The following is a 22,149-nucleotide window of genomic DNA, read 5'->3' on the forward strand; positions in this document are numbered from 1 at the left end:
GAGTAGTCGACTCAGATGTTGAGGAAGTTGAGGTGGTTTTAATGTTTTTGCGTGTGTGTGTTTGTGCTTTAAAGCACTGTTGCGATTTTTCTCTTGGTTTATCTTTTTGTAAACCACTTTGAGGTGCTGCTTCCCCCCCCCCCAAAATGAACTGATGTATAAATTTTATGAAGTGAAATAAATAAACTAGCCAGAGTGTTTTCCCCTCAAAAAAGAAAAGAAAGAAAGAAACTGCTTGCAAAAATGTGTGTTATTTGACAAAATTTGTCCACAAGGGAAATGTGAAGACTAACACCCTCCCATTCAGAAAGTCTCGCCTTCATTGTCATCACCTGATGGGACGACCAGAAATACTTATCTTTCCCGCCACCCTGGAACAGGAGCGCTGACTTGGGCCCCAGATTAGGGGCACCCAATGGCAACCGTGATGTAACATGACGTCATGATGTTGTGCCAGGCCCCCCTGTAGTTGGTGCCGGTGCTGGAACAGGTTTCCTTCTCCCATCCTCTCAGTGCAGTAATATATTTCATAGCACCTGTGCTGGGGAAACCAAAGGACATTTCTGCACAATTAGAGTCAAGTATCAAAGAACTATAAAGATCCATTCATTGCTAGGGATGGACAAAACTGTTCATTTTTTTTGTTTCTCATTTTTCCCAATATCCACATGTTCCAGGTCAGTTTGCATATTTTTCAGCCCTCCTGAAAATTCATTTATTTTATTTTACTTTGGCTGGGAAGGGATAGATCATTTATCCGGTCAGTTTTCCAATTCCTGGCAGTTTCCCATTCGGACACTAATCAGCTTCAGCACCGGACAACCATTCGGTACCTCTGCCCCATTGTCTATGAACCAAGATGGAGTCAGAAGCAGCTGCAATATCTTATAAGAACTGCTTTCCTCCCTGAAACCTTTTCCTCCGTCTCCCTCCAAATACCCTGCAGGTATTTAAGTAGGTTATAAATGTGGGGGGTTTGCCATGGCACTTTCCCAAACATACCCCATAAATTGCAGTCCCATGCCGATCATAAGCCAGGTAATAAGGCCACTTTTTTTTTCGTCCCGCCAAAAGCACAGAGGTGGCAGGAGGGAGGGGGTGAAGGCTTATTAGCGTTAAGGTGAATTTTATGTGCAATGGAAAATGTTTACTCAGCTGAAAGCAAGAAGGGTTTTGAACCCGAGAATGCATGTTAATGAAAACAAGAGCATGCAGAGGAGAAGTGAGTTTTGGCACAAAGTGGCAATTCACTTGCGTGCACAGGTGTAATCACACGGGAGGAGCCCAAAGCCTCCAGGTCAGAGCGCTCACAGTGCCCTCATTTGCTTCACACTTTTGCAAAAACTAATTGCGGGTGCTGCTTCATATTGCAGCAGAATGCCATGGGTAGACATCATTCCTTCATTCTTTTCTGTAACCATAAAAGGTAAAGATAAAGGGACCCCTGACCATTAGGTCCAGTCGTAGCCGACTCTAGGGTTGCGGCGCTCATCTCGCTTTATTGGCCGAGGGAGCTGATGTACAGCTTCTGGATCATGTGGCCAGCATGACTGAGCCACTTCTGGCGAACCAGAGCAGCGCACAGAAACGCCGTTTACCTTCCCGCCGGAGCGGTACCTATTTATCTACTTGCACTTTAACGTGCTTTCGAACTGCTAGGTTGGCAGGAGCAGGGACCGAGCAACGGGAGCTCACCCCATTGTGGGGATTCAAACCACTGACCTTCTGATCTGTAACCATAGGCCATCATTAAATCTGGCAGCAATACAACAGTGGAGCCCAAAGCAACGTACTCAGTGACATAGCTGCTCTGAAGTGCTTGCATGGTCCTAAACAGCTTAGGACTTGGTTATGAAGAAGGATATTGATAAGCTGGAAGGTGTGCAAAGGAGGACAACCAAGATGATAAAGGGCCTGGAAATCAAGCCTTATGAGGAGCACTCAGTCTGGTTCAGAGGAGCAACTGTTGCCTACTCCATCACCTTGGTAATGGAGACGCCAAGGTGGGAGAACCCTGAACAAAAGTGTGCAGGAACCATTGAAGACTTTTGACGTTGCCCAACCCCCTTAGCCAAAGACCAACCCAAAATCATCATACATACATCATAGGAGGCAGTCTACAGCAGAAATCCTGTCTGGCAGGATACCTGATAATGGTCGCTGGTTGCATTACCTGGCCATTATTTTGTGATGGTTAATATTTTAGTTCCTGAATCCAGGTTGAAGGCTCACCCTATTCATACACAAATGCACCCTTAAGACGGGATTTGTAAGGGAAAAGACAATGGGAAGGCTTCCCGTTACTGCAGAGGAATATTTGAAGTCATTGGGAGAGTCCAAATGGCTTCAGGATTGCTCTCCTATACTGTTTCAGACACATGGTTTATATATTTAGATATGTGTGCATTTATGGATATTTATTCTACATCTGAGACCTTAAAATTCTTATAACAATCCCTCGTTTGGAGCTATAATTTTATCTAAAATTGTTGTGCCACCAAACAACCTGATGTCCACCCTTCCCAGATGTTGTAACTGGATGTGTTTATGTAACCCCAAAGAGACTTGCATGTCAGGCCTCTTAAGGCTATTCGCAAGTGTAGCAGTGCACATAGCCGGGCATAGGATTCTATATCATATAAAATAACACATCTTGTTTTGTTCTATAGTTAAGTTACTTGGGGCATTCTAACACTTTGGGAGAAGCCTTCTCTCCCGTTTCCCATTAAAAATGAGGGTCTATGCTTTACACTATGAGGGATGCAGGTGGCGCTGTGGGTAAAAGCCTCAGTGCCTAGGGCTTGCTGATTGAAAGGTCGGCGGTTCGAATCCCCGCGGCGGGGTGCGCTCCCATTGTTCGGTCCCAGAGCCTGCCAACCTAGCAGTTCGAAAGCACCTCCGGGTGCAAGTAGATAAATAGGGACCACTTACTAATGGGAAGGTAAACGGCGTTTCTGTGTGCTGCGCTGGCTCGCCAGAGCAGTGATGTCACGCTGGCCACGTGACCCAGAAGTGTCTCCGGACAGCGCTGGCCCCCAGCCTCTTGAGTGAGATGGGCACACAACCCTAGAGTCTGTCAAGACTGGCCCGTACGGGCAGGGGTACCTTTACCTTTACTTTATGCTTTACACTCAGCAGGAAGTTCCATTGAAAATGAAATATGTAGTTGTTTTGCTTCTGCTTTTTTTGTGTTCTCAGGTGTCAAAGTTAGCCTCCTGGCCCTGCTCCTCCAGTATACCACAGCAACATCCCCCAGTGGGATTCCCTGGTTGGGCTTTCATTGTCCATAAACAATATCCCATGTAGCTAGGTGGCAACACTCCCTGGAAAGAAATGGTCCATCTTGCCCATCTTTGGGGTTTTACTATGGCTTTGGTCTTGTGCTCAGGGGGTGAGTTGTTCTTCTTAGAGGTTCACCTATCCTGTTTGAAGGGAAAATTTGTTTCCTGTGAAAATCTCTGTAAGGGTCTGCTTCCTTAGGGCTTTGCAAGGGAATAGGAAAGCAGATCTCTGTAAACTTCCAACGAAGCAGCTTGGCTTGGCATACACGAGAAATGTCTGTGCATGGAAGGAAAATGTGTATATTGGCAAATGCATAGCCAAGGACTAGAAATTAGCAAAGATTAGCATTAAAAATGGCTTTCCCAAGGCTTGAAAACTCCTCCGTGGATAAAAAGGAATTTCCTGTTCACAGGCCAAGGGATTTGGGAAAACCTGGAATTTTATTTTTAAAAGGGGGAAATCAGCTACTCCTAGCTGTACCCATTTCATACCTATCTGAAAAATATCATTCCCCAATGGCTGAAATGTTCTGATAGCTCAAGCTCTGATTACATATTGCTTTGGTGGTGTCTTTGGCATGTAGTAGTAACCTGCTGACTGGGGAGTTCTGAAACATTATTATTTACGATTTAAAGTTGTATTTATTTATTTTAAGCTTTTTAAAAGAGGTGTGTTGCCTGATTAAGAAATCTTACACTGAAGCCTAATGCATATTTATCTGGGAGCAAAGCCCATTGAACTCAAGGGGGCTTTGTTATGCATGGACATTTATAGGAGGACACTATGCCTTTATTAATTGTATGAGTTTAGTCAAATTAAAACAGGACTGTAGCAAAATTAATACTAACTTTGGAGGGTGGGGCACAAGGTGTGCAAAATTCACCCATGCTTCTCCCAACTCCTTCATGCTGCCAACTGCCTTAGTATGTCCCAGAATAATGCTGCAGCACAACATAGATTCCCCCCCAAAAGGTGTTATGTACTGAGTTGAATAGGATCCAAAATGCAGCAGTCTGATTGGTCCTAGAACAATAGGATCCAAAATGCAGCAGTCTGATTGGTCCTAGAACAATAGGATCCAAAATGCAGCAGTCTGATTGGTCCTAGAACAATGCAGCAGTACGATTTGTCCGCAGGATCCACTCAATCCAGCTCCAGGTGAATCCGCAACCTGATTGGCCTACAGGAGAATCCCGGAATTAACCAATCACACGCGGCCCATTGTGTAAATAGTGTATATAAAGCAGATATTTTGGGGAAGCATTCATTCCTCCTCACCACTATGAGCTGAATAAAGAGCATGAAATCCACTCTTGACTCTGAGTATACATATAAGGGGAAAGGAGTACGGCAAGGCTGTATATTGTCTCCCAGCTTATTTAACTTATATGCAGAATTCATCATGCGAAAGGCTGGGCTGGATGAATCCCAAGCTGGAATTAAGATCGCCGGAAGAAATATTAACAACCTCAGATATGCAGATGACACAACCTTGATGGCGGAAAGTGAGGAGGAATTAAAGAACCTTTTAATGAGGGTGAAAGAGGAGAGCGCCAAATATCAAAAAAACGAAGATCATGGCCACTGGTCCCATCACCTCCTGGCAAATAGAAGGGGAAGAATTGGAGGCAGTGAAAGATTTTACTTTCTTGGGCTCCATGATCACTGCAGATGGTGACAGCAGTAATGAAATTAAAAGACGCCTGCTCCTTGGGAGGAAGGCGATGGCAAACCTAGACAGCATATTAAAAAGCAGAGACGTCACCTTGCCAACAAAGGTCCGTATAGTAAAAGCCGTGGTTTTCCCAGTAGTGATGTATGAAAGTGAGAGCTGGACCATAAAGAAGGCTGATCGCCGAAGAATTGATGCTTTTGAATTATGGTGCTGGAGGAGACTCTTGAGAGTCCCATGGACTGCAAGAAGATCAAACGCATCAATTCTTAAGGAAATTAGCCCTGGGTGCTCACTGGAAGGACAGATCGTGAAGCTGAGGCTCCAATACTTTGGCCACCTCATAAGAAGAGAAGACTCCCTGGAAAAGACCCTGATGTTGGGAAAGATTGAGGGCACAAGGAGAAGGGGATGACAGAGGATGAGATGGTTGGACAGTGTTCTTGAAGTGACAAACATGAGTCTGACCAAGCTGCGGGAGGCAGTGGAAGACAGGGGTGCCTGGCGTGCTCTGGTCCATGGGGTCACGAAGAGTCAGACACGACTAAACAACAACAACATAGAATATGTATAGGAGGAGAAATTCACTAAAAATTGCTGGCTAAAAATTTTCTTTAACATTTTCTTGGGAACTTAAAAAATATATACTGCAAAAGAATGGGGAAATGTGGAGAACTGAGGAGAACTGAAAAATGAGAAACTGAAATTGACAAATTTCGCCACCCCTCCTTAGTCACCTCTTGTCCTGCCTTTAACAACAGATTGTGAAAGAAATTGCTGATCAGGACACAGCCCCATGGCAGTTTGCAGGTGTGGACGTAACCTAAGCCTTTTCGTGTCTGAAGAGGAAGGATTGTGGTCTGTGGGCCAGAGAAATACAACCCACTTGAACACAGTTCAGTGCAGGCATTTACACCCACACAGAAACAGTTGGCAGGATAACAAATATTTGAGAAGTCCAGTCGAAATATCTCAGTTCATGGAAGTGTGTTGCACCACATTCTCTGCGCAAGGCAGGGACCTTCAGCCACCTGCCAACTGAGAAAAGTGGAACATTAAGCCCCTATGGTCAGGTGGGCAGAACTCAAATTCTGCCATGACCCCAATCCATTAAGAGCGCAGGTTTGCTTTCCAAATCTCAAGGGACTTCTTACTCGGAGCAAACTGTGGAATATGTGCATGGGGGGGAAAGAGCCTTGATTTAGGAGAGGTCGCTGTTCGTACACCTGATAAAAATCAAAACACAGGATTGACTTTCCTCTCGGCTCGCTTCGCTTTTTTGGCACACTTTGCCTTCAGCTGGCAGAGCGGGCGAAAATCCATTCTCCTTTGGGTCATTAAACAAGCCATTTCCCCTCGAAAGGGAAGGGGGGGCACTCTGTACGTATGCGGCCCTCCTGGCCCTACCAAGGCCTGCTCTCCCTCTCTCCTCCCCCCCCCCCCCATCTTGCCCATCTCCAAGGCTTTCTGGGACATCAGACACATGGATTGGAGGTCTGCATTAGTATGAAAGCAGCGCACACATCTGGAAGTCCCTTCGGTTAATTGGGCAATTATTCATACCACACTTTCTGGAAGGAGCCTTGTTAAAGGCTGGCCAAGAGCAACAATGGAGTGTGGGCTATGCCCCACCCCTCTCAGCAATTGTATAGAGAGGAGAGGAGAGGACGTTGGGCAGCGGCAAGGATGGAGGAGGAATGTATTACTGTATTCAATCCACAGGGCGCACCAGCATTTGGAAATCCTTTTTCATTCCAGCCTGTAACGAAAAATTCTAGATGATGGTGATGATGAGCTGTAGCTCAGTGGTCTGCTTTAGGCACAAAAGTTTTCAATTTCAGTCCCCAGCATCTCCAGGCCATGCTGCGAAAATCTGAAATGCTATAGAGCTGTTGTTTTGGTCTGCATAGTGAATGCTGAGCTTGATGGGCCAGTGTTCTAACTTGGTATAAGGCAGTTTCCTATAGTGATTGTGCCTGTAATGTATTGGTGTGGAAGCTGAGGGCCAGGGGCCAGATGTGACTGCCTAGGCCAACCGGTCCAGCCCTGCTCAGCTCTCCTTGGGTCAAACCCCTCACTGCCCCAAATGTTTTTGCCTGGCTGGAATGATGAAGATAATAATCTTCCACTTGATATTGTGAAGTGTACAGTGGTACCTTGGGTTAAGAACTTAATTCGTTCTGGAGGTCCGTTCTTCACCTGAAACTGTTCTTAACCTGAGGTACCACTTTAGCCACTGCCGTGCAATTTCTGTTCTCATCCTGAAGCAAAGTTCTTAACCCGAGGTACTATTTCTGGGTTAGTGGACTCTGCAACCTGAAGTGTCTGTGACCTGAAGCATCTGTAACCCGAGGTACCACTGTATTGTGAAGTGTGTCTTTGAGGGTGAAGCAGTGACTGTGGTGGCTGTACAGCTCAATATGGGAGAGACATGTTTTGTTGCAGCTCGGGCAGATGAAGGCATCTGGTTTTGCTGTTGCAGATGCACCATGGCGTTTCTTCCCTCTCTGTTCCTTCCAGCGATCATGCTGGTCCCTGCTATGGATATAAGACCTGACTGTCTGTCTCCAGCACTGCAGTTGTCTGGAAGGAGTTTCCACACAGCAGAGTTGACGTTGCCAGGCTTCATGTCACATTTGCATGAACACAGAGTTGGTCTGCCAATGGGCCTGGTGCCTGAAGCCAGCTCCCCATAGAGCATGTCCTTAAGGATCCTGCTATCTTCCATTCTGTGGGCATGATCAAGCCAGCGCAGACGTCACTGAGACAAGAGTGTGAACACGCTTTGTTTAAAATTCTGTCCTTCCCCTGTTCAGCGTGCACCAATCTCTGGTCTTTTCTGATGCATCACTGATGTTACCACTGCTGAACTTTTCAGGCTTTCCATAGCAAGAAGCAATAGCAATGAGCAGCTACCCTATTTCCACATACCCATGTCAACTTCCCAGAGAAGGCATATGCTTACAGGAAAATGTCAGAAAGGAGAAGGTGTGCTAGAATCCAAACAAGGTCCCTGCCTCTTTAAGATCTTATTTAAGAACTTCCATTCCTTAAAGAGACAGACTCTAGGAGGGGTAAATTGGCCCTGGGTGCTTAAAAACGTTCAAAGTCCACTTCGTTGCAGCAGGTTGTTAACTTGGATCTGTAATTAACTTTGAACATCCCTATCATTTTAATAACCACTTCATTGTGGCAGGTGGATCAGTTTTGTTTTCTCCTTATAGGCTAATGCTATTTTAAACACTATTAAGATATGTATGCCATCGTTCTCCAGGCACTAGTAGGTAGTTCCTTCTTATCTCCACAAGGGGTCTCACATTCTCAGTGTTTGTCTGACCTCCAATCACTGAGGCTACAATCCTCACCTGGAAATAAGTCCTGCTACCTGCACTACAAACTGCGGGAGGCAGTGGAAGACAGGAGTGCCTGCCGTTTAGTCGGACACGACTAAACAACAACAACAACCTGCACTACACATTTAAAGCAGTATCATATGACTTTAAACAGCCATGGTCTCCACTAAATAATCCTGGGAACTGTAGTTTGTTCAGAGTGCTGAGAGTTGTTGGGAAACCCCACCCAGAGATACGGTTTCAGGAGTCCCCCGCAAGCAGGACTGATTGTAAAACCACTCTGAAAATTCTAGTTCTGTAAGGGGAATGAGTGCCTCCTTACACCTCTCAGCACCCTGAACAAGCTACAGCTCCCAGGATTCTTTGGGGGAAGCCATGACTATTTAAAGTGGTATGGTGCTGCTTTAAATGGATTGTGTAGATAGGCTCCCAGCCCATTCTTAGGATTGCACTGTTAATGTTGTTATGTATACCACATTCAAATGAGAAGCCATTTTTGCAAGCTTTCTACTAGCTTAGTGTTTAAAATACTGTACAACTATCCATAGTCATTGGAAAGTACTCTGGAATGCAGCAGGAATGAAACATTCTCAGCACAGCATCAGTGGTGTAGCATGGGTTGCCAGTGCCCGGGGCAGGCAAACTGCCAACACTGTTGGAGCGCCCCGCCCCCCACTAGAGCCAAATGCAGCTGCACTGTGCTGTGCTGCCTGTCCGCCCATGCAGGGTGAAGGCCGGCTGACTGACGCAGTTCTTGGCAGGCAAATCCCCCCGACTGCCCACAGTCTAAGATGGGCAATGGGATAAACTACAGAGGGACGGGAGGGGAAAACCAGGGAATAGATTAATTTGTGTAATGGTCACAATTTGGGATTAAGGGTTGACATGCAGCCATTTCCACCTGGTTGTGTCTGAGGGGGAAGACATTCAGCAACAGACCAACTGCCATTTTGGTTCCTCTGCGGCCATTCCAGCTGGTTATGATACTGTCATATTTAAATTTAAGAACGAGGAATATGAGTGATTACTGTCACTAGAGCCTAAAATATTACTTTTAGGCTAAAACATAATTTTACATGATATAGAAGTAGTGGCAAATTTCACTGCTGGTATAATGGGTATGTGTGAGATATAAAACGCAATCTGTTTCAGATTGGATTGACAAAATTATGTTTACCTTTGCATATTATAGAAGGCCATATAATGAGCAACCAATTACATGTTTAGAAATATGGACTTCACTGTTATTTGTGTTTTGGAATCATAAATTTCAAGATATATGCTTTCACATATCTTTTTTTGCAATTATATATAGTTGTTTTCCACATGTCAACATGTATAATCAAGTGGTTTTTTTAAAAAAAATTAAGATACATCGCCTTTTAGGTATAGGCCCTATAAGGAGACATAAAAACTAAAGAAGATGCAACTAAGATACATCTGAGGAGAAAAAAATAACAGAGTAAACGCAGCTAACTGTGCAAGGATATTTTCAACGGCCTTCACCTCACAGCAACAGCTGTGAGCTACGGAGCTCCTTAAAAATGTATAAGCCACGCCCGCCCCCCTCCTGTCCGTCGCCGTGCACGAGGAAAGGGAAAAGACGGGGAAAAGGAAAACACGGACAGAATAACGCCACAGCCTGCGAGCGCGCGATGCAGGAGCGGAGCGTGCACGCACGCACGCCTCGGGAGCACGCGCCAAGGTTTCTCCTCCTGCGCCGAAAAGTCTCGTGCGCGGCCGTAAGCTCCGAGACGACCTTACTACGCATGCGCCTCGAGCCGCTATTTATAATCTGCTCCGTTCGTGGCCGCCGCAAGGGCTCCCGGAGGAGGTGTGTACATGGATGAACTGTGAGGTTGGTGAGTAAAGAAAACGCGGGGGGGGGGGGGGCGAGCGAGCGAGAGGAAGGAGAGGGAGATAGAATGGTATAAAAGTGCGCCTGCGCGGGCTGGGTCTTACGAGCTGGTACCTGAAGTGGGGCCAGAGGTAAGAGGGGCCGGACGCGGAGGGAGGGCGCGAGGGCGCACTCAGCCTGCGGGGGGCGCCTCCGACCCACACCTTTTGCCGGGAGAGGGGGCTGGGAGCAAAGGCAAGGTGGAGACGGCCGTTTTAGCGTTCGGGGGGGGCGAGGTATTTTTGTGGAGAGCAGCTACTGTGGGAGAAATACAGGAATACCCTGCAAGGGCGGGCCGAGCGGGGTGTCTCCTCACTTGCAGGGTTTCGTTTCAGCCGAAGCCCTCTTCTGTTTTTCATCCTCTTCCCAGTTTCGAGAGAGGATGGATTTGTGGAGTGTGTGGAATAGTTTACGCAAAAGGGGGCAGTGTCCTTGAGCATGAACAGAGTGCCACCGCCAAGGAGCCCGCTGTGCGTCTGCATTTGGGGTCTGTGTGTGTGTGGCGTGCAGTGAATACGGTGTCAAGGTAGAATTCGGGAGTTCCTGGTCTGATTGACCCCACTCAGCCCCATAGCATACTAGGTGACATTGGGGTCAGTGACAAATTCTCAGCCTTAACCTGCTGCACGGGGTGGTTGTTAAGATAAAAGGAGTGTGGGGAGATAACAGTGTGTGTTGCTTTGAACTCCGTGGAGGAATAAGGTGGGTTATTAAGGGCAAGTGATCTTTTTTTAAATATAGAAAAGCTCCCCAAATGATGTGAATACCAGCAGCTTTTCTTCTAGACATTGGGTTGCTTGTAATTGTGTGGAAGAAAGACCCTTAAAGCAGAAGTATTCATCCCTTTCACACTCCAGACCCACCATTTTATCCCCAACCTGCAGCGCTGGATAAGACTAGTATTGTTATCCTTGAGTTGGAAGTGACTCTGGGGATCATCTAGTCCACCCCTTGCAATGCCAGAATCTCAAGTACATGGCCATCCAAGCTCTGCTTAAAAACCTCCAAGGAAGGAGAGTCCATCACCTCTTACAGGAGTTTGTTTCGCTGTTTCACTCTTGAACAGCTCTTACTGTTAGAAAGCTCTTCCTGATGTAGTAATGTCCTGTTTTCTGTTGTTTTCATCTATACTGCCCTCATTTCTCCTTAACCTCCACATTTCCGCTGCACCCCTTTGCCTTCTCTTTTAAAAATGAAATGAAATCCAAAGATACAAGAAAAGTGGTTCAACTGGGGCACCTGCTTGAGGTTGGGCTACAACCCCGTGTTGCATCCTAGCCCATTACATGAAGGCCAGGGTATGAAGAAATCTGATAATGATGAGATAATTTTAAAAAGCCATTGAAACTAAGTTATGTACAAGTATTGTGTGATGTTCAACTAAGTGCCACTGAAATTAATAAACATTACTAAGTTAAGGCCTTGAATTTCAGTGGGTCTGTTCTGAGTAAAACTCAGCTGAATGCCACCCATAGGCGATTGAGGGCTGAATTAGAGGCCCAGCTTGCATTCCTTCAGATGGGAAAACAAAATCTTGATTCCTAAAGATTGACATGGGACATTTAAAACACTGAATTTCCAGGCGAATGCAAAAAAGAGGTTCTGCAGCATGAGGGGAAGGGTGTCCTCCTGGAAATAAGACCCACTGATACGGTGGGACTCCCCAAATACATAACTATATAGAGGATCTGTTTACACACATAATTGGCATCCTTGCTATATCCTCTACCTTCTCTTTTGACTAGCCGTGTGTTTTCCAGAGTGAGCACTGAAATTTCTACCCACCCTCTGCCCGTAAAATATGGTTGAGGACATTAGGGGTGTAATGGTGCTTATCTGATGTGGGGGGCGTTGCTAGTTTGGGAAATATGTAAGTGGAATCAGATGCTGAGGCTCTAAAGCAGGTATCCCCCAACTCGGCCCTCCAGATGTTTTTGGGACTACAGTTCCCATCATCCCTGACCACTGGTCTTGTTAGCTAGGGATGATGGGAGTTGTAGTCCCAAAACATCTGGAGGGGTGAGTTTGGGGGTGCCTGACCTAAAGTGAAGCAGTTGCTACCTCTAGAATGGATGTTGATACTGCAAGCAGCCTGAATTGTTCGTAGTTACAGAGTGGTTGTTGTATAAACACAATAAACTAGGTTTAAAGGCATGTTTAAGTGCCTGTTTATGTTTTTCTTAATCATGTGATGCATGAATCTCATGCACTAAACTGTTCAACTTGAAATTGCCAATATCCTGTAGGTTAAATAAACAAAAAACTTGCCCTTTTAATACTTTTTGCACTGTGGGTTATATTAAAAAAAAACCTGTATCTCTCAGGCCTAAGATTTTGAAATGACTTAAGATGTTTGCTGTATCACTTCAGAATGCATGTTCCCCTGAAAATGTTTTCCGAAACATTCATGAATTTGTAATTAATTAGACTGATTCCAACCATGAGTTACCAATTAGGCCATTTTTTTCTCATGACTCCTGAATCTGCCTATATCTGTAGGGTGGGGGAAAGAATTTTTTTCCAGCCCTGAATTTAATTGGTAATTGAGCAATCTTAGCCGCATTCGCACTTCCCTTTCTTCGAGCAGTTACTGCAGTAGTAGTAACTTTTATTTCCAAGTGCATGCTATAGTTTTATCTGGTTTTCTTTTCCCACACTGGGAACCTGTAGGGTGTTGTTTTTTTTACAGCAAATAGAGATGTATTGATGGTTTTTTTAAGATCTTACGTTATATTTCATAAGAATCCAAGTTTTGAATCCTGAAACACTTGGCAGCCTTATAGTTGGCGCTGCTGGGCTCTTGGAACTGATGCTGATAACTAAAGTGAGGGGAAAACCCACCTTCTAAACAACCCCAGAAAAAAACTGACTATGACTGTGATTGTGATTTTGAAAACCTGCACCACACAGTCATTTACATATCTAAGCAAACTGTATTTCATTTCAGTGAGAACATGCTTGAATTAGCTTCTGCCCATTTTGTAAAGGGTAGCCTTACATGGCAGCCTTACATGTATGTATAGTAAGCTCCAAATCATCACTTTTTAAAAAGGCTGTTTTTTGTGTGTGTTTTTTGGTATGGTAAAAATCAGTGTGTTTGTGCACAACCTAAATACAGTGGTGCCTCGCAAGACGAAATTAATTTGTTCTGCGAGTCTCTTCGTCTAGCGGTTTTTTCGTCTTGCGAAGCAACCCTATTAGCGGATTAGCACTATTAGCGGTTTAGCGGCTGTTAAAGGCTATTAAAGGCTTAAGGGATTAGCGGATTAGCTGCTAAAAGGCTATTAGCGGTTTAGCGGCTTAGAAAAAGGGGGTGGGGAGCGGAAAAAAACTCAAGACTCACAAGACATTTTCGTCTTGCGAAGCAAGCCCATAGGGAAATTCGTCCTGCGAAGCGCATTGAAAAACGGAAAAACCTTTCGTCTAGCGGGTTTTCCGTCTTGCGAGGCATTCGTCTTGCGGGGCACCACTGTAAACTGGACATTGTTTTTACTGCACACGCAGGACCTAATCACAGTATCTCTTTTTAAGAGTCACAGAGGCAAGAAGGAGGTTGCAGTGTTTACTAACCCCAAGTGACACCTGAACTTGTGGATGTGGGCTGGCCCAGTATGGTGGGTGACTGTTGACTTATCAGCAACTGACCACTTTTAACATTTACCGGTATATTTTTATAAGCTGGAGGTACAGCTAAGAAAACAGAATCATTTAAAAACATATTAGGCTGGAAGGGGGGTACACAGCTGGCAACTTAAGTGAGAGAAACAGGGAGGAGAGGAAATTGGTTTGGGACTCTTATGGGGAAATAGAGGATAAAATTAGAAGGGAATCTGGGAGGCAAAAAGGAACCTGTAAAAAATCATTTTCAGGACATGAGGGGCAAGGAGTGGTAATAGCTTTGGTTATGACAGAAGACAATAAATATGTCCTTGTTACTAAGCAGAGTTTCCTCATCCGTTTTCAAATTGCTTTGATCATATAATTTCATCAGATTGAGGAAAATATGCTTGATGCTAACTGCCAAGCATGTTTTCTTTTTTAAGGCTTAACAAAACTACATATTTTTGTAGGCACTGCTGTGAGCAGGCTTGCTATATATTATTCTGTAGCGTTATTTTGGGGACATTTCTGCATGCATTGTCTCTTACTGCTTAACAGCATTTGTGCAGAAGCCCACAAAAATAATAGTAATAGCATACTACCAACATCCAACTCCCAGTAGTCTTCCCCTTCATACAGCCCCTCTTATTTCTTTTCTTTTGGGGATTTTAAGAAATTCAGACAGATTGCACCTTTACATTTAGACTAATGTTTCTATGTTATCAGAGGCACTTACTTCTTGCATCCTTTTCCACATCTCTATATTTTCCTTTTTGCTGTTGTTGAATTCTTGGCTCTTGTCCTAGTCTTTCCACCTGTTTGTTCTTAATGGTACAGAAAAACAGTCTACCAAGCAGATTTTTTATGGGTGGTCGGTTGCAGTCTGTGAGAAACTCAGTTTACAAGCAGCAAATGAGGTTTTTCTTCAAATTAACTGTTTATGAAAGAAGCAGATCGATCTTTCATGCAACTCTACAACCTACTCCAGACACTGGTGAACCCAATGCCAGGTGTAAGGAAGCCAAGTATTTTTTCCATCTCAACTGTATATCTGATTGAAGTGACTTATTTGTCTAAGTGCCCATCATTGTAAGCAGTGCTGTGTGCATAGAGATAGACTTGCCTACTGCAGAGACTGGGGCGCACAGAGATTCTGCAATATTTTTCATGCAGAAAAATGTTGACTCCCCACATTCAGTCCCATTTGAAGGTGGCTGGACTTTCCCTCTGCAGCATTTCATTTGTGCCCACATCCCCACTTCATGAGTGAATGACAACTACTGTCTTGTATGGGAGGAAAGGTTGTACAAGGTCAGCACTGGAATGAAGAGTAAATCTGCTCCCTGCTCCTGGTGACCCCCAGTTACCTGGAGTGGCATTTTCATCTGTGTTCCTCCATCACACCTAGTTAACTTTTTACTTCTGAACTGAATAGAAACCACCCTGCATCCACACAAATAGATCTTCACCTAAGTAACTCTGGTTTACTCCTTTTTTTAAAAAAAACAACAGAATGTATTTCATTCACATTGTTTACAGGCTTGGAGCTTTCTATGCAGAATTAAGTCAGACAGGTTGTAGAGTTGCATCCATCTTGATGGTCCTCAATTGTGGCTTCTTAAATTCCTTTCACAAAGTCAAGGGTTTCTGTTGACTTCTGTAGGTTGGTGTTGGTTCACGAAATGCGGTGAGCTGAAATTCAAAGTCTTTGCCCACTTCAGATATAACCAAAATAGTGGTTTCTTACAAGTACAAGCCTTGGGCTCATATACTCTTCTCCCTTCTGTGTTTGCTTTACAAACTAGATTTCATTGCAGCGATTCACTTAATCTGTGGATGCTTTCACAGAGCTTGAGAACCAACCCAAGAAAACATAAATATTTTCACAAACTGGGAATAAGCAGTGGTAGTTTGCCTGCATTCAGTGAGTTCATGAATAGATTGAGATTTGAACAGGACTTCTAGTTTGTGCTCTTAGTCACTATACTACACAAGTGCTCGTTAGTGTGTGATTATTGCCTACGCATACTCTGCTTGGATTACTGTGAATATGCAGAGCACAAGCAAGGTCATAGTTGTAAGCTTCCACATTTCCAGTGCTTGGCCTTATCTTATGGCCCTGAGGGGCTGTTAAAATACAAGGCGTCGTAGGTTTTATCTCCTGAAGTCTATTCAGGGCACTATTGTCAATTTATAAATGAACTCATGGAAGAAAATGGAATACAACTGGACAGATCAATAGTCATACTGCACATTCTAACAAAGCCCTTAACTTACTAGGGAAATTGCTTTCAGACCTCTTGTACATAAAGCTAACTACTTCTGTGAACTAATCTGAAGAAGGGAATCTAATGAATAACCATTCACCTGGTCTTTTGGTCAAGTTCTCTTTCACACTGATTTTTGGACAGTGAGGGTGCAAAATTATCCAAGTGAGTTCTTCAAAAAAATTATGCAAGGTGGCAGCATGCATGTTTTAAATGAGATCTAAGCATAAATTTTACAGGTGAATATGCCTAGATGTTTATCCTTTTAAAATACAGAAGAGAACATTTTTCAGTAACTAACAAAACACATCTACTCTTCTCTCACTGCCTCCATTTCTTCCCCTTCTATTTGCCAGGAGGTGATGGGACCAGTGGCCATGATCTTAGGTTTTTTTTATGTTGAGCTTCAGAACATATTTTGTGCTCTCCTTTCACCCTCATTAATAGGTTCTTTAATTCCTCCTCACTTTCTGCCATCAAAGTTGTGTCATCTGCATATCTGAGGTTGTTGATATTCTTCCGGCAATCTTAATTCCGGATTGGAATTTATCCAGTCCAGCCTTTTGCATGATGAATTCTGCATATAAGTTAAATAAGCAGGGAGACAATATACAGCCTTGTCGTACTCCTTTCCCAATTTTGAACCAATCAGTTGTTCCATATCCAGTTCTAACTGTAGCTTCTTGTCCCACATAGAGATTTCTCAGGAGACAGATGAGGTGATAGTTTACAACTGTTAAAAGCTCTTTTCCTGTAGTATCTGTTATATGCAACTATGAAATATATATATGCTGGATGGACTGGTTGCTGACATATCAAAGATGGTCTTGTGTGATATATTTAATCAGGTAATTAAATAGGCTCAAGATAATAGTGAAGTACTGAGTGCTGTTCCAAGGCTATTGTGACTATTATGCCATTATTATTGCATTTGGATATGTAAGCTTTACACAGGGTTCATCAGGAAGCCAAAGAAACTGCTGATGTTTGAATCCTTCTGTTTCTTAACAGCACTTCTGCTTATGATTGGGTGGTATTTATATCACATCTGTGCTGCTCAAGCAATGCTGAGTGGTTTTTGGAAATGCCATTCCATCTTTCCCTTAGTCACAAAACCTTTTCTTTCTTCAATACCAATTATTTGTCTGGGTCTCTGGAGAACTATTTAGCTCCTGGTGGTTTTGCACAGCCAGCTGTAATTAAATGCATGTAGTAATCTCTAACATTCATTACAAAGAGTTGAAGAATCTTAATGCGGGTTTTTAACACCACTCTATTTGCTGCTCTTGAGTTAGCTGTGTGGTTACAAGACTTGATTCATGAACTCTTCGTAGAAGGCAGAGTGAGGGGTTAGGTGTGGCATGCCACATCTGCCAGTCACACAATTTTGCTTTTTATTTTACTACATTTAGTAGTAACATGGTTTTCAGATTGGATTGCTCCTAGGGTCTGATTTCCTGGGCAGCTGAGTTCTCTCAGAATGGAGGAAGACACTTGAGTTCTGATAGTCCACAATGGGCATGTGTGCTCCCTACCCTACCTCTAATTCTCATACCCACAACAGTGAAATGTAATTTCATCTGTCTTCAGAAATAATCCCTAAGTGGAGGAGGTAGCACAAGTAGCTACTGTGCTTGGATGACTGTTCCTCACTATGTTGTGATCTATGCTCTTGATTGTATTTGATCTAGAAATGTTGGTATTTGGGCTTTTTCAAAAAATGAAGTAATTGTTGGATTCATTTATATGGTATTGTTATCAAAGAAAGTGCTTCAGTTCCCTTTCTCCTTGCAATAACACTGGCCTGATTCACACAACACACTTGTTGGCTTAGCAAGACCGTGTGAACATGCTGGCTCCCAGAGAGGACCTCACACAAGCTTTGCTCTTCCTTGGTCTTTCTTGCTGCCCCGCCAAGCTAAGCCAAGGTTTGGCTTAGTATGTCATCCAAATAGTGTTAGAAACTGAGATATGGAAGCTAGGAGCTAAATGGCACCTTAAACCTAGGTTATGAGCACAACAATGGAATGTCTAGGCGCACTTTTTTATAACAAGAATACAAAACTGAAAATGAATGAACTGCAGCTAAAATATTATGCTCATTTTTCACATGGTCCAGCCCCTCCCCTGCCAACCCCCGTAATAGTCTTAAGAGGGTCTCTTCTCCAGAGGAAGAGGAAAAATGGATCAGGAAGCAGTTGTCACCTGAAACACTGGCTAGGTTAGCATGAGTTACTGTGATTTACATTCCTGTAGTCCCAGTTTAAGTGGTGAGAGAAGCTGATGCTGATGTACACAAAGCCTGAGGCAATTCACAAGGAGATAATCGAACTACATTTAACCTCATTAAGGCAATCCATTGAACTCAGTGCATCAGTGTTGGACAATTCCACTACAGAAACAGTATTTCATTAACTCTCATAGATGAACTGAGGTAGACATTTCCTGAGGTGAGAGAATTGTTTCTGTTGCCAATAATGCATGTCTTATTGCTCCGTAAATCTAATGTTTCCTGTTGCTGCACTTGTCTAGATTTCTGCATATGTCTGTTTAAAGAAAACTGAAGCTTTGCAAATCCCTTGGAGCTGTTCTTTACCCCCACCAAAAAAAAAAATCTTTATGACAATAATTTGGAGCTTGGTCATCCTGGCCCCACAGTAGCCTTTCCCTAGTAGAATGGTCCCTCTTCTAAATACAGTGGTACCTCGGGTTACATACGCTTCAGGTTACAGACTCCGCTAATCCAGAAATAGTACCTCGGGTTAAGAACTTTGCTTCAGGATGAGAACAGAAATCGTGCTCCGGCAGCGCAGCAGCAGCAGCAGGAGGCCCCATTAGCTAAAGTGGTGCTTCAGGTTAAGAACAGTTTGAGGTTAAGTACGGACCTCTGGACGTCACGCTGGCCACGTGACCCGGAAGTGTCTGCGGACAGCGCTGGCTCCCGGCCTGTAGAGTGAGATGAGCGCACAACCCTAGAGTCTGTCAAGACTGGCCCGTACGGGCAGGGGTACCTTTTACCTTTTACGGACCTCTGGAACGAATTAAGTCCTTAACCCGAGGTACCATTGTACCCATAAGGAATGGCATCAGTGTAAATACCATGAAATTGATATTTTAAAACCTTACCTTGTCCACTAGTAACATCCCTTGCTCAATTCAAGACTGACAAAAATAATTACTGAACAAGTGCTGACCATCCTAGTGTGTGTGTGTGTGTGTGTGTGTGTGTGTTTAGAAATCTGGAAGAGCTGATATAAACAAGAATGGGAGCCCTTGGAAATTGTATAAAGTGAGGTGCCATTACACTCATTCTGCTCATTGCATTACTTCAAAGATTTGGGCATCTGTGTGGTAATGTGGATCTGGTCCCATATTTGTGAATGTGTCCTTGTGTCCATATGTGTCCTTGTAGCATTAATGGTAAGAAATGTTAGAGTTAATACAGAAATTAAGGAAGAAGGGGTGTTAACCTTTTTCACTTCTACAGTATTTTTGTACTAATAAAAGATACCCGCATTCTCTAAGTTGCAAAGACTTTACTGTATAAAATGTCAACACGGTTCTGATTGAGTGCTCTGGGGGAATGCCAAATGGTCTACTCTTCTTAATCGAACCAAAGAAGGTATGTTGCCCTTCCAAATAAATCCACAGAAGTTATTAGCCATAGATACGCACCTACATTAGGTGTATATGACCCAAAATGAATTAAGGATCTGACTTTTTATAAAAACTTGATTGACAGAGATAATAAGTTAGCAGGCAAGTGACTAGGCTACAGGTAAGAGCACAAATCAAGGTTTCACCTGTTCCCTTCTTCTGTAGCTTGCTACTTTAAAAACCACGATTGGCCTCTATTTCCTGACTCAGTTGGAAACTATTAACCATAGTCCCTGGGTTGTACGCAGTAGGCAAGATTAACTGAGCCTTCTTGGTCTGTTTACATTAGCAGGCAAAGAGAAGAGTCAAGTGAGAGCAAAGGGTTTGTGTGCAGGTTGCTCAAAAGCTTGTGCATATCCTGGCTTTTTATCAGACCGTTCTGCCATGGTCGAATCTGGGTTTAAGTCTACAGCTACTCACTTTAATAGCTAAATGTTTAGATCTCTCTGGGAAGCTTACATTAGACTTCTACAGAAAACAGAATGCTGGCTAGCTGGACCTTGGTTTCGTCCAACAAAATAATCTCAACTACTTTCTCAGCAAATTTCTAGCCCTTAGTGTTGCAACGGTAGACCAGAAAGTGGTGCTGTGACTGATGCAGTCCCAAAAGCCAAGAGGAAGAGGATTTTCTGAGACTAATAAAAGAAGTGGCTCAGCTAAGCTGTATAGACAGGCCAGTTGAAGAGGATCAGATTCCCATCCATTCAGATCTGACGGCTGATAGAGACCAGAGCATCATAGTTCTTTGTGCCTCCCTGTGACTAACAAGATTAATTTACATGAAACAATCATCAGTGTTGTTGCATTATTTAATCGAGTCACAGCACCTGGATTTCTTCATAGAAAATGGTTTTTTGCTTTTCTTGGAAGAGGGGCTGTGGGGTTCACAGTTCTGCAAAAAGTGTTGTGGAGAGTTGCTACTTAAAGAGGCAGCAGCCTGCAGTTGGCAATCTGACCAAATCAGGGATGTGACTCAAGACAACCTTACCAGGAACACTTAATCCCTGTTGGGTAATCCATAACAGTGGACTAAAATACTAATTATTTCCCATTCTGCCTCCTAATCCCAGCCCCTTTTTAAAGACAACAGCGACACTTCTAGTCTCAGCAAACAGTGAACCTGTTGGGAACCAGCAGTGCTGGAAACTGGCTTCTGCCATTAAACCCAAACTGTCTCTTGTTTGCAGGGGTTTTACTTTTGTTTTTCTCAGTTCTGCTTTTTGGTCAAACTTTTATGCATATTTAAAAACGAATATATTTTGCAGAGCGCATACACTGAGATTTCAAAAGGTACAGAAGCTCATGCCATAAATAAATGAATTGTCTTTAAGGTGGCTGCTATTTTCAAGCCTGATAAAAATAACCAAATGTTCGAGGGCAACAGCTGTGATTCTCACCTATGTGCTCTGCTGTAAACCCTGTATACTTAACTGGAATGTATAAGCAGGTTGATCTGTTTGTGCTGAAGCAGGAGAAAAAGGAACTCTACCAAAGAGGAAATTTTGATTGCAACTGTATACTAATAGTAAACTCATCTTCTGTATGTGGATCCTTGCATAACCTAGATAGCACCAACTCTGGCAAGCGGGAGATATCGGCAGGCTTGGATTTGTAGAAGTATTTTTTTTAAAGCAAAAAATATTTAAGGGGTGAGGAGATATTTTTGAAAACTAAGGTAAAGGGACCCCTGACCATTAGGCCCAGTCATGGCCGACTCGGGTTGCAGCACTCATCTCACTTTATTGGCCGAGGGAGCCGGCATACAGCCTCCGGGTCATGTGGCCAGCATAACTAAGCCACTTCTGGCGAACCAGAGCAGTGCATGGAAACGTCTTCCCGCCAGAGCGGTACCTATTTATCTACTTGCACTTTGACGTGCTTTCGAACTGCTAGGTTGGCAGGAGCAGGGACCAAGCAACGGAGCTCACCCCGTCGCAGGGATTCGAACTGCCAACCTTCTGATCGGCAAGTCCTAGGCTCTGTGGTTTAACCCACAGCACCACCCGCGTCCCTTTTTGAAAAATACTGGTGGGCTATTTGGGGGTGGGTGGGAGGAATAGAAAGGAGTGTTCTGGAAAAGGGCATGGCTGGCAGGAATTCTAAACAGAAGAACTCTATGTTGCAACAGTTCCCACTTGTAACCCTTTAACCATGTATTATAAAGGTGGCTAACCTGTGGCCCTCTAGAAGTTGGAATTCAAATACCATCAGCCTTGGCCAGCATGGCCAGTAATAGGGGTGTTGTAGTCCAGCAAGGCAACAGATTAGCTATCCCTGATATAGAACCTACACATGATAGTCTATGTATACCCATAGAGTGTTGCATGTAATGTGTGATGCAGTTCCGATTCTGCATGTGCCTGATATAGTTTTGAACCATATCTGCATAGGGCTTCCTAAAGACATGGGTTGTATCAGAGT

At 43.8% G+C, this 22,149-nt stretch overlaps 1 protein-coding gene across 8 annotated transcripts in view; it reads left to right on the forward strand.

Annotated features, from left to right (window-relative positions):
• Positions 1-9,968: 9,968 nt before the first annotated feature.
• The window catches only part of TBC1D24 (TBC1 domain family member 24), a 30,568-nt gene continuing 18,387 nt past the window's right edge, over positions 9,969-22,149 (forward strand). Inside the window, exon 1 of one of the 8 annotated variants that reach the window (XM_083412448.1) lies at positions 9,969-10,169. The gene's annotated coding sequence lies outside the window, so the exon portion shown is untranslated. Of the gene's footprint in view, positions 10,297-22,149 lie in introns of all 8 variants that reach the window. The other 7 variants (XM_083412449.1, XM_083412451.1, XM_083412452.1 and 4 more) reach the window with 7 other exon arrangements.

This window comes from Podarcis tiliguerta, assembly GCF_965153285.1.
Source record: "Podarcis tiliguerta genome assembly, chromosome: 14".
NCBI classification, from domain to species: domain Eukaryota; kingdom Metazoa; phylum Chordata; class Lepidosauria; order Squamata; family Lacertidae; genus Podarcis; species Podarcis tiliguerta.